This window comes from Fukomys damarensis, unplaced genomic scaffold (assembly GCF_012274545.1).
Source record: "Fukomys damarensis isolate Sample0158 unplaced genomic scaffold, DMR_v1.0_HiC HiC_scaffold_23, whole genome shotgun sequence".
Classification (NCBI taxonomy): domain Eukaryota; kingdom Metazoa; phylum Chordata; class Mammalia; order Rodentia; family Bathyergidae; genus Fukomys; species Fukomys damarensis.
Genome location: NW_022900935.1, coordinates 51282577 through 51295487, shown reverse-complemented (window position 1 = coordinate 51295487; position 12911 = coordinate 51282577). Strand labels below are relative to the sequence as shown.

General features: G+C 36.8%; 1 protein-coding gene across 3 annotated transcripts in view; it reads right to left on the bottom strand.

Annotated features, from left to right (window-relative positions):
• The window catches only part of Helz (helicase with zinc finger), a 152299-nt gene that overhangs the window by 133594 nt on the left and 5794 nt on the right, over positions 1–12911 (bottom strand). The window lies entirely within an intron of this gene.

The following is a 12911-nucleotide window of genomic DNA, read 5'->3' as shown; positions in this document are numbered from 1 at the left end:
AGCGCAAGGACCTGAGTTCAATCCCCGGTACAAAAAAAAAAAAAAAAAATAGACCTCTGCTTTATATTTTATGAATTCTTTGCTAGGAGCCAAGCCAAAATGCCAACCTTAAACCAGTAATATATCAAATTGATAAATGATAAACTGGTAAATTTGTAAGTGAAATATGACTATAAACACTGCAAAGTACAACAAACTACATCAGAGTCCCATTTTTTTAGAAGTGCAGAAATGCTTCATATCTAAAATCTATTTCAGCCTCCTAATATCAGTCTCACAATTCTGTTAACTATGAGTGCAGAAAATCAAAATCTATGCTGTATATTTTTTTCAACCTACTGAAAAAAAATGACTAAAATGAAAGTTTAACCTGTCCATTAATTTGATTCAGGAAACATTTCCTGAGGCCAAGCCCTGTAGTAGCAGTCACGAATGCAAAGATGGAGTAGGCAAAGATGGTCACTGCTTTCAAGAAACTCCAATTCCAGCAAGGGAGACAAAGCACAAGTAAACAATTACAAGAAGGACTAATTCCATCCACCCAAAGCCATGGGCTGGCCTCGAGAGGTGACCAGGAGCTCACCACACGAATAATGAGGGACCAAATGTAGCTTTCAAACAGAGAAGTCTACGAGAAATCACTAAAGGGAGAAAATCTACAACTTAAACTCAAAGTGCAGGGGAGGAATTGGAGGAGCTATGGAAGATCTCAAAGGCCCCAACAAGAACTGAAAGCTCTGTAGGTGATAGAAAGATTTTATATAAAGGAGAAATGTATCAAATGTAACCTATGAAGAGCTGGTTAAAACAGAAAGAAATAAGAGGCATCATCTAATAAGTCACCCACTAAACTCATTCAAGTAAGAGGCAATGACAGTAAAAGCGCACTTTTCCTCAGCTCTACCATTCACATAGTAGGAACAGAAAACCCAGGCAGAAGCCAGGTGTAATGGGGCACACATGCAATCCCAGCTACTCAGGAGGCTGAGGCAGGATGAGCAAAAGTTTGAGGCCAGCCTGGGCAACTTAGCAAGACCTTGACTCAAACTAAAAATAAAGAAAGGTTAGTGATGTAGCTCAGTGATAGAGCTACCATGGGTCAGGCTCTGGGTTCAATCCCTAGTACCACCAAAACAAAATCTTTATTATTATAGTGATTTTGCCCTCTACACATAAGAACATCATTACAACATAATTACCAACTTGTGGTATAAACCAGACTTAACTAGTGACATTTTGAGCTAGATAATTCTATTTGTTGGCAGTTGTTCCATGCACTGTAAGATATTTAACAGCACTCCTGGCTTCTATCAACTAGATGCCAACAGCACATCCCCTGACCTGTGATGACCTAAATCGTCTCCAAACATTAACGAATGTCTCCCTGGGAATGAAGTCAGCCCTAGTTGAAAACTACTGATAAAGAGAAGCATTTAATGTTTGTTTACCCAGTAACAGCAACAGCAGATAATAAATCCAGATACCAAAATTAGCAAATCTAGGGTACAAAACTCCTATGTCACACCTAGACAGATATTACAAAAAGAAGTAGTAAGAAATTCAAAACTGGTATTGCACAAGCTAAAAAGATTTTCTGGACAAAGACTATATCATGGTGACAAAGAGTACAGGCTCAGAGCCAGAGGATCTGTTTTGAAAATTTACTAGGCTATGTGATCTGCAGCAAGTGACTTAACATTGAGCATCTCAACTGAACCCTAACTTGGTGAGAACTAGTGCCTACCTCCTAGGGTTACTATGAGGATTAATCAAAATAATATGCACAAAGTGCTTGAAAGACTAGCTGGCATGCTGGGAATTTAGCAAGCGCAAGGTCCTGAGTTCGAGCCCCAGTACCAAAAAAAAAAAAAAGACTATCTGACACATAAGTGCTCAGAAAGTTTTAGCAATTGTTATTCCCCTTAATGTCCAAATTTTCAATTTGCGTAAAATGGAAATCACTTTCCTGATCTCAATATACAATATACAATAATGTATTTACAGAAAATAAAACATTCTAAGTAACTACTTTATCTACTTGACAGAGGGACTTATTTTCACCTATTTTTTTCCATCTACGTAAATAAGTAATGATTATTCAAAATAGTCAGTGGAGAAGTATATACATATGCCACTGGTAAAGACTAGTTAAACCCTAAAACCAGCTATGAGGAGCAACCAAAAAAACTACCATCAACATTAATCACCAAGCACATTAGTCAGAGAGATCTCAATAACATTAGTATACAAGTACAAATGAAAGGCAGAACTATTAACTTCAGGAGCTTTGGGGAAAAATGACTTAATTTACAGAGTTAGTGGCTCTCTTCCATTAGGTGTGGATGCCTCCCTCAGAAGTGGATGTCAAAGTTTCTACCACAATCACTTTTGTTAGATATGGCTCAATAATTAGTTTCAGGGGCGCATGCCTGTAATCCCATCACTTGGGAGGCTGAGGCAGGAGGATCACTGTGAGTTCAAGACCAGCCTGGGCTACATAGTAAGTTCCAGGTCAGACTCAACTACATAGTGAGACCCTGTCTCAAAAAACCAAAAATAAATAAATAAATAAATAGTTTCAGGAATATTTTCCTACAGCATAGATCTCTATTCAACTTTCCTCCAATTTTTCAGAACAGCATTGACCTTGCTATGCACACTCTCTCTGAAGAAAGCTAAAGTGTTTTTTCCTAACATAAAATAACTCTTTTTTTTTTTTTTTTTGGTACTGGGAATTGAACTCGGGACCTTGCGCTTGCAAGGAAGGCAACAGAACCGAACTAAACCCCCAGCCCTAGAACTGCTTCTATATGGAGGTCAGCTCCAAGATATACTTCATTCTGTTGCTGACTCCCCTGTGTAGGATACATAGATAAATCCACATCTGTAGCATGATCCATGTGATCCTGCTGCCTAGACATGACAGCCAGATCCAAGGGCAGGCACTGAACAAGCTGGGTCTAAGGAGGCTCTCCCATGGGGACAGAGAGGCCTAGGGAATTGAAGTCATATTTAAGCACAACAATATAGGAAGAATCACTATATTCATCCACTGCTGAGATCCACCCTTGTCTTGATTCTTTCTCTTCCTATTAAAAAGTATTGAGGGCCAGGGATTTAATTCCCTTTTCTGATAATAAAAGAACACAATTTCTCTCCCCTACTCAGTCCATGTGGTTCCAGAGGAGCAAACTTCATCAGGAACACAAGAGTAGCGTGCTTTTTTTTTTTTTTAAGCTTTTGGGAATGATACAGGTGCTCTGTTAAATCTAAATCCAAAAACCTACAGGGGTTCAGTACACTTCAGGCATCTTTCTAACATACAGACAGTGCCAGCAACTGAAGTCTACAGAGGAAAAGGTAGAGTTTATTCATAAGAAACTGTCCTGATTACATCACTTGATCTCTGAATTCAGCTAGCTGCACCTAGACTTTGCAGTTAGGTAAACCAAGAAATTTCTTTCTAGCTAAAGTCAGACAGTTGGAATCAAAGCAGTCCTAATTTATTGAGATAGAAAATGAGCTGTCATGTAAGACAATATATATACATGACTATTAGTAATAGTGGCCACTGGTCATTGATTACTAATAGGGAAAAGTAGGCAACTAGTGTGGGGTTTTTTTTGTGGGGGGGTACCAGGGATTGAATTCGGGTCCTTGCGCTTCCAAGGCAGGCCACCGAACCGCTGAGCTAAATCCCCGGGCCGGTATGTTATTTTGTTATTTGACCTCCTGAAAAGAAAATATCAGCATTTGTTTCAACACTTTTATTATAAAGCTGCCTCAGTAACAATAAGCATTTAATGAATGCTTACTGTGTTGCAGACATTGTTACATAGACTACACTTATGAAATCTAACAAACCTCACAATGACTCCAAAAGTTGGACATTATTGTTATTATCATTCCCATTCACAAATGATGAAACTGAGGCTCAGACTTAAAATACACAACCAAAATTACACTGTAACTGACACAGGCATGATTCAAATCCAGCCACTTTGATACAGCCCCAACTTTTACCTAATACTAACTCTGAACCCACAAGCAATCAAAGTTATAATGCTCTTCCAATGCAGTGGAAACAAACTCAAGCAAAACCAAAAGCAGCAAAGGTGACTATAAAATGTCACCATTTTAATTCTGGAACAGGGTTAATGACTTATTTCCTACATAGTTATACATTATAAAAGTATAACTTCATTATCCATATTAGTGATTACCATTTCAAAAAGTGGAAAACACAAAAATCTAAGCCAATCGTCTCCTCTAGTTAAGTGAGTCCTATGTATCCCAAGACTATGTTCATTAGTGTCACCCATAAACTTATTTTAAAAATCAACCCTTTTTAGCACAATCCAACAAAAGAACAAAATTGATATACTGGACTTTACCAAAATTAAACATTCTTGATCTATGAAAGACACTGATAAAAGAATGAAAAGACACGCTAACAACTGCGAGAAAGTATTTGCAAATCATATATCTTAAAAAGGATTTGTATAAGAATAGACAAAGAACTTTTTAAACTCAATAATAAGAAAATGATTCAATTCAAAGTTGGGCAATGCTGGGTGCAGTGCACACAAGAGCAATCCCAACACTCTGGGAGGCTGACGCAGGATCAAAAAAGAAAATCACACAAAACACAAAAAAAAAAGATCTTCGACATCAGCAGCCATCAAGGAAATACACATGATCAGATGTGAAGACATGATCAGATGCCACTACATACCTATTAGAGTGGATTAATTTTAAATATTGGTAGGCCAAGGGTGTAACTCAGTAAGTAGTAGGGTACTTACCTAGTACATACAAAGGTCTAAGCAAGTCTTCAGAATCACATTTATCATTATAAATATCAAGTTGTGCCAGGGATTTAGCTCAGTGGTGCCGCTGCCTGCCTTGCAAGTGCAAGGACCCAAGTTCGATCCCCAGTATAAAAAACTGAGTGTGTGTGTGTGTCTGTGTGTGTGTGTGTATTTTATATATTTTTATATATTATTTATATATATACTTCTGGGGGGCCAGGGATTTAGCTCAGTGGTTCTGCCACCTGCCTCGCAAGCACAAAGTTCTGCGTTCAATCCCCAGTACAAAAAAAAAAATTATCCTGGGACTGGGAGTATAGCCTAGCATAAAGCACTTGCCCAGCATGTGCAGTGCCTTGGGTTCAACTCCCAGTACCACAAAACAAAATAAACATTATGCTAAGTAAAAGAAATCAACCTCAAAAACCTACTTACTATATGACTCCATTTATATGACATTCTCAGAAACAAACTATAAGAATAGAGGCCAGATTAGTGGTTGCCAAGGGTCATGAATTGGGGCAACATAACTACAAAGAGATAAAATGAGGGAGTTTTGGGGGTGATAATACTGTTTGGTATCTTGACTTGTGATGATGGTTGTACAAACTGTACATATGTTAAATTAATAAAACAATTCACAGAAATGTCAAAGTTAGTGTGTTTTAAAATTACTTATAAAATGTAAATCTGTGTCCCAAGATTTTAGAAATTTCAAAGTCGATACAGAAGTATAAGTATGTTGCTAATAAATGGAAAACTCATGCTTTCCTTCCTTATATATAGGTTTTAGCAGCAAGAATGATGCCTCAGAAAGAACACTGTCAAATAGAACAAATAGAGTTCACTGGCACAAAATATAGGATACTTTTGAAGAATGCCATCATTAGCTAGATAGCTAGCTGGCCTAGGACCAAAAGTAAGAAAAATGAAATCAATAGTATGCCACAGAGGCAGACTGGCCTAGACCAAGACATTTTCTGTGGCAGATAACAAGAAGACATCATTCTTCTCCCTCTGAGAAATTCTTTGTGACAGTAGAATGACCACCAGACCACCTTGAAATCAAGTCATGAAATTCACTTTTCTGTAAAAAGTACTTAGAGCCAGGAATTTAGCTCAGTGGTTCTGCTGCCTGCCTCACAAGCACAAGTTCCCAAATTTAATCCCTGATACCAAAAAAATTAATTAATAAAAATAAAAAGTACTTAAATTTCTTAAATTAACTTCCCTTGTTAACATAGTCATGGTTCTCCTTGATCTCAAAATACCTGATTCTTTTACTTGATTAGAGACAGGCTTTAAAGAAAAATGACAGCTTGCACTCAGGAGGCTGAGGCAAGAGGATCACTGTGCGTTCAAGCCCAGCCTGAACTACATAGACCCTGTTTCAAAAAAAAAAGAAAAATGAATAGTGATCAAGTAGCAGAAGTCAGCAGTACTGTAGCAAGTAAAATTTCTTCAATCTAAATTCAGAATGATTTCTGCATTTCATATGTTTCTATTAGGACAAAAATTATTTATTTCATCATTTAAGTGGAATGAACCAAACTGTAAAGCCTTTAGAGGGCTGATGAGTTATCATCACTCTCTCCTTTGACAGAAATTACTAGACCACCCCAAGATTTCTTTACTTAATCAACTAAACAATAAAACCACAGGAAAACTTAAAAATAAGTAAAATGCATGTTCCTTACATAAATAACAAAAAGATTCAAAAGAGAAGGACTACTGGAAAAAAACTGGGGATCCACATTTTTTTAAAGTTAATAATTTGACTTTAATTTGCCTAACATATTGTTATTTGCCCTGTGGAAACTCAATTATTAACCTGAAACAAGACTGTTACTAGAAAGTAACTATCTTGTAACCACAGAAAGAAAAACCAGATTGATGAGTTACAAAAATAACCACATGACCTAAACCAATATCGTGAGGAATTTTATCAGAATATGCCCTTCCCAGTTCACTCTCCCCAAGCAGCAGAAATGCCATGGTGACAGTGTAGCTAGAGTGTGTTATGCTTCTTCTGGAAGGAAAACAGTTAAGCACTATTACTCTAGAGAGGGCACAATGATTCTGAAATGACTACAAAATTTTGTTCAGGCTCATTACCAAGTAGCTGGGACATCCACAATCTGGCTTCCCACCATTTCTCAAACAAACCCCAGGTACAGTGACTCTGAAAATACTATTCTCTGACAGAACGTCCTTTCCTCTCCTTTCTATGGCCCTGTATCTTACCCTGAACCTTTGAGGCCTACTTCTCTAAAATGCTCTCCTCCCAAAAGCAGCTTTATTTCCTACAGAATTATTTGGCATCTTAGCTGGGTGTGGTGGTGCACACAAAGAATCACAGTACTGAGGCTGAGACAAGAGGATCACAGTGAGTTCAAGGACAGCCTGGGGTACACAGCAAGACCCTGTCTCAAAAAAAAAAAAAAAAAAAAAAAAAAACAGGGGCTAGGGATTTAGCTCAGTGGTTCCACCGCCTGCCTTGCAAGCACAAGGACCCAAGTTCGACCCCCAGTACCAAAAAAAACAAAAAACAAAAAAACAGAAACAGATTTAGTCTCTCTTAAACCATCCTGAATTAAATACTGTATATTGTATGTTTTCCTGTTCAGTACAACTATATTATAAATATGACTCATTTTATGCCATTTTTATCCCCATGACAACCCTTAAACACATTTAAAATTAACACTTAAACCATTTAGTAGTACTTTAATTTAATTTCCCAAAGAGATGCCTATAATAAACAAAATGCCAAGCATTCCAAGAACTACCCTGTACCAAATTCAGTTCCCATTAGAATGCCATGTCATAAAGAGGAATGCTATCTTATTTTTCAATTTATCTAGTTTCATTCAAAACTGGAATCTGTGATGGTTCTGTGGGAAACACATACAAAATATTCTGCAAAATCTTATTTACTGTACTGTACTCAATACTGAGCTAGAACTGCATTTTTCTCTAAAACATAAAATCACTGAGAATGCAAAAAGCATTTGGAGAGATTAAGCTTGAGAGAAAACTAGAAACTAAGGTCATCAACCATTTTCTATTTTGAATAGTCTCTTTCATAGAGGTAAATTCTTCCTAAATTCCAAAATAAGTGGACTTCAGTATAGCAAAAATGTTTTAAATACATGGAAGAAATATCCCGATAGAACTTCTACCATCTGTTTTAGTAACTAAAATGGTAAAAACAAGAAAAACTCAATTTTCAGCAACAGCTAAACTTAAGATTTTTTTCCATCTATCACCTTGATTTTTCCTGATTCATTTTTCAGAACTGCTAGCAATTCTGGAGATAGCCTTCTGAGTTTCAATAGCTCCAAATCATTTCCTGAGGAGTTTGATCCTCCTCTCAAATCATTTAACAGGTTTCATAATCAATAAAGATATGAAGAAACAAAAATTTCATATCTGAGAGGCAAGCAAATTATATTAAAAGAATGAATTCTAACAGGGGTTACTGTTTGTCTTTATTATAAAACATTTTCTATGCTTTGTATTTCATTTTTCCTTCTAGATTATCTGTGTAGACATGTAATCACATAAGTCATCATAATTCATAATTGAGCTTTTCAAACAAAACATAGACAAATATAAAAGGGCCAACTATATAAACTAAAAAGTGCATTAACATCAACATCACCACTCCATCCTTAAAGGCTAACTTCAATCTACCAACAGTGTTTTAAATATTTCCAGATGAAAGAATATACATTCATTCCTGTGTGAAAAGTCGAAAAACAGATTATAAATTAATATAGTCTCGAACCCCATTTTTATAAAATAATTATAGGTACTGAATATTTTATATAAAGAGTGCATAAGAAACAAAATATTAAAAGTCAGCACCTCTTTCCCTAAAACTATTAACTCCAGTCTTATCATGAGGAAATCATCAGACAAATCCAAACTGAAGGATATTCTAGGAAATACCTGACCAGTACTCCTAAAAACTGTCATGAAAAACCAAAGTTGCACAAACTGTCACAGCCCAAAGGAGAATAAGACAGGGTATGTGCTTCTAAAACAGACAAAAGACATTAGTGGAAAAACTGGTGAAATCCAAGTAAGAAAATTAATTAACAGTAATGTACCAAAGATGGTTTCTTTAGATTTGACAAATGCAGTATGAAAATTTAAAATGTTAACAATGGGAAAAATTGGATAAAGAGTTTAAGAACTCTAACCTACATTAACAACTTTTCTGTAAATCTAAACTTATTCCAAAATTAAAAGTTTATTAAGAAATAAGAATGGGTATCTCTGGGTGGTAGGATTATAGGTTTTAAAAACATTCATCTGTATTTTATAATTTTCAACAAGCTTCATTGTAATGAAAAACAAAAAGACTGAGTCTCAGGAGACTTCATAATTAGCCCAAAGACACAAATTCGAGGCGGCACAGGAATTTTGGAGTTAATCCTAATTCTTTTCATCCTAAACCCCATCCAGAAGTACGGGAACACACCCAAAGAAACCATTCAACTCTCCTTACTTACAAATACATACAAAGGCAACAAAAGATTTCTTCATTTGCTCCAGTGTAACTGCTGAGAAGGGAGAAACAGATGAAACAGCATTGACAGCTATTAAGTGGGACAACAGGTACGTGGGATTGATACACATTTATATTTTGAAAGTGTCCACCTTAATATTTTCTTAATTTAAAAAAATGTTCCCAGGGGCCAGGGATTTATCAGTGGTTCCACCACCTGCCTCACAAGTGCAAGGTCCTGAGTTTGATCCCTCGAACCAAAAAAAAAAAAAAGTACCCATTCTCCGACTCAACTAAGGCACTTCCAACTCTCTCTATTCAACACAGCACGTCCTAGAGAAGCTATCAGAAAGTGTCAGTCTAGCTCTGCTGTAACTGACAGTGAGACGGGCCTGATTCCACTTAGTCCTAGGGCCCAAACTTCCTTAGCTGTTGCTCCAATGTATCTCTCAAATTCCTTCTAGGGTTAAAATTTTGATTTGAGCCGGAGATTTGGCTCAGTGGTTCTACCGCCGGCCTCGCAAGTACAGATCCCCAGTATAAAAAAAAAAAAAAATTTATTTTTTTATTTCAACTTTCTGCTAGCTCCTTAAACTCAACAGTCACAACCAAATTCATCACTTCTTTATACTAAACATCTAAAACCCATCCTTCCTCCTGACTTCCTTGTTCTTGATGCCCCATTCTTCCATGCTCCCAACCCTAACAAAAACAATCCTATCTCTGACTTGAGATATGTAAACTGCTTCCCACCTTATCCTACCCCACCTAATCAGTCATACCTCTCCCTGTTCAACTTCTAAAACACCTTTCCCAAGGGCACCAATTCAATTCAGATCTTCACCATCTCTCACTTGGCCCACTACCTTGAACCCAATTTGGGTCCCTGTCCCTTAATTCTCCTCCCTACCAATACATTATAATCATTCTTGGTGTGACATTTAAGACCCTCCAAAATTCAATCCTGTGGCAGCCTCATGTTCCATTTTGTTCCTTTCACATATCCCAGGACCCAGTACACCCACATTTCCCATACTACCTCTAGACATGACCTTCTTTCCAATGCTTCTCGTTTTTCTGAGATTTAAAGGCTACTCCTCAAAATAAATAAAGGCTACTTCTTCCAGGGGAGTATTCCTCAATATCCCTGAGGGCTGTTCTCTCCCCACCCCTGGCTTAATCCCTAAGCACTTTGTCTGAATCCATTTTACAATACCTATTATATTAAATTCCTATTAGTTCTTTCATTTTGTGATTATCTGTACAAGATGATCAATTCCTTGTCAAAAGGAACAATGTTTTATTTACCTTTCCAACCCTCAAACACAGCCATGGCATACTGACATGCCACAAGTGACTTAAAGATGTCTGCTTACACATGAGTGGTCTCAGCTCTCTAAGCAGCCACAAGGAAGACAAGCCAGAACGGTTAACTGGTTAAACCTCCAGTCTCCTCCTTCATCCCAATGTATGCCTTGACAGTAACTTGAGAAGCACTCAAAGGATACAACAGTGTATAGCAGTGGATGTCCAAAAATGTTGAGCTGAATTTTAGAATAATCCATCTGTTCCCCTTCAACCACTATCCCCAAGATCACTTACCATTTAGACCACGTTGTCTTACAAACATTTTCACTGAATATGCTCTCTTTATCTAATAATTACCTCTTTATTAGCTGGTTTTACTTCCCTTACCACCCAAAGCCCTCACCAACAGTTTATGGCATAATATAGCGAAAGATATGAACAAACAAGACTCAAATAGTTAAATTAAATATTACAGACAAATGAAATGCAAGTGCCATTTTACACTATTAATATAGCAAAAAACTTTCGGAAAAAAACTGGATTTCTGCCTAACTTATTTGAGGTAAAACAAGCACATCCATATATCTGTTAAAAGTACGAAGTGGTACAACACCTTTGAAAATAGGATGACAATATGTATCAAAAGCCATAAAAATGTTCATATCCTTTAAGATAATAATGAATTCCAATACTTATCCTAGAAACATAATTAGAAAGACAATATAGTGATATACATTAAAGCTACCAACATCAATAATTACTATCGGGGCTGGGGACAAAGTCCAAAGTATGATCCCTGGTACCAGAAAAAAAAAAACTACTATAAAGAGAGGTAAATTATAAAAACATAACTTGATGAAATTACTTTTGCACCTTTCCATATACAAACTAAAATTAATTATAACAACAATAACATGATCTATTTTTTAAATATTAAATTATTAGGCCGGGGATTTAGCTCAGTGGTTCCACCACCTGCCTTGCAAGTGCAAGGTCCCGAGTTAGATTCCCAGTACCAAAAAAATTATTACACACCATAATTAAAAATGAATTAAAAGTGTGTGTTTTCAAATGAAATCCGAAAAAGAAAATCAACTCTTTTAGGGTAATAAACCCTAATATTTAACAATTTATTTAATATCAACTCATTCAACATTAAGAATGTAATTCCCTCAAGGCACAGTGGCACATGCCTACAATCCACCAGCTGCTAGGGAAGCTGAGATGTAGCTCAGTAGTACAGTACAGATGGCTGAATCACCAATACAAAAGAAAGAAAGAAAAATTCCTATATATCCAGGAAACAAAGGGGCTCCAGGATACAACTTTGATAAAGACTCAAGAAGAGAAACCACCAGTTCCTTCTACTGCTCGCTCTGGCTTTGAATGAGAGCTTTTATGCTCTTCTTGGTCATGACGACCTATTAACTACCCAACATTCAGTTTTTCAAGGACCAACAATTCATTTCAACTGGTCTTCCAATCATCCCCGAGAACCCAAGGAAAACAAATCATGCAAAACAAATACTTCAAAAACAAAGAACCATGAGCAAGTAGCCAAGCCTAAATTTTACTGATAACCTTGAGAGTCTACGGTTCTGGGCTACATTAAAGTCCGTGTATTCTCCAGATCGGTGTGCTAACTCAGCAGTGAACAATTTCAGTGTAGAGGAAATATGGAATCATGGACAAATAAGGGAAGTAGAGACTGAGAGACCTCGATACAGCTAAAAGTCATAAAGAAAGAAAACAGAAAAAGAAAAAAAGCTTTTAAACTACAAAGAATAAAAGACTAAAATCTCCAGCTTAAACCAAATGCATAAAAAGTAGTGATATTACTGTAAATCTTACAAGCCAAAGTCCAAAAGGTAGGACGGCAAATTATTTTACTAAGACCTAAAGCTTTCTGGAGTTGGAGATGTCTAACAAAAGACTAGTGTTGAGAATACATCAAGAAATGAGTTTAGAGCTGGGCATGATGGCACACGCCAATAATACCAGCACTAGGGAATCTGAGGCAGGAGGATTGCTGCGAGTTCGAGACCAGCCTGCGCTACATAGTGAGTTCCAGGTCAGTCTCAACTACATAGTGAGACCCTGTCTCAAAAAAAAAAAGAAATGAGTTTAAAGTGAGGGGTAGAGCTCAGTGGCAGAGTGCAAGCTTACCCTGCATTCAATCCTCAGCCCTCAGCACCCAAATAAAAAATTTTAGCACTGAAGCTTAAAAGTACATTAAAAGTCTTTGAATTCTTTTCCCATAGTGCTCCTGTCTTTTT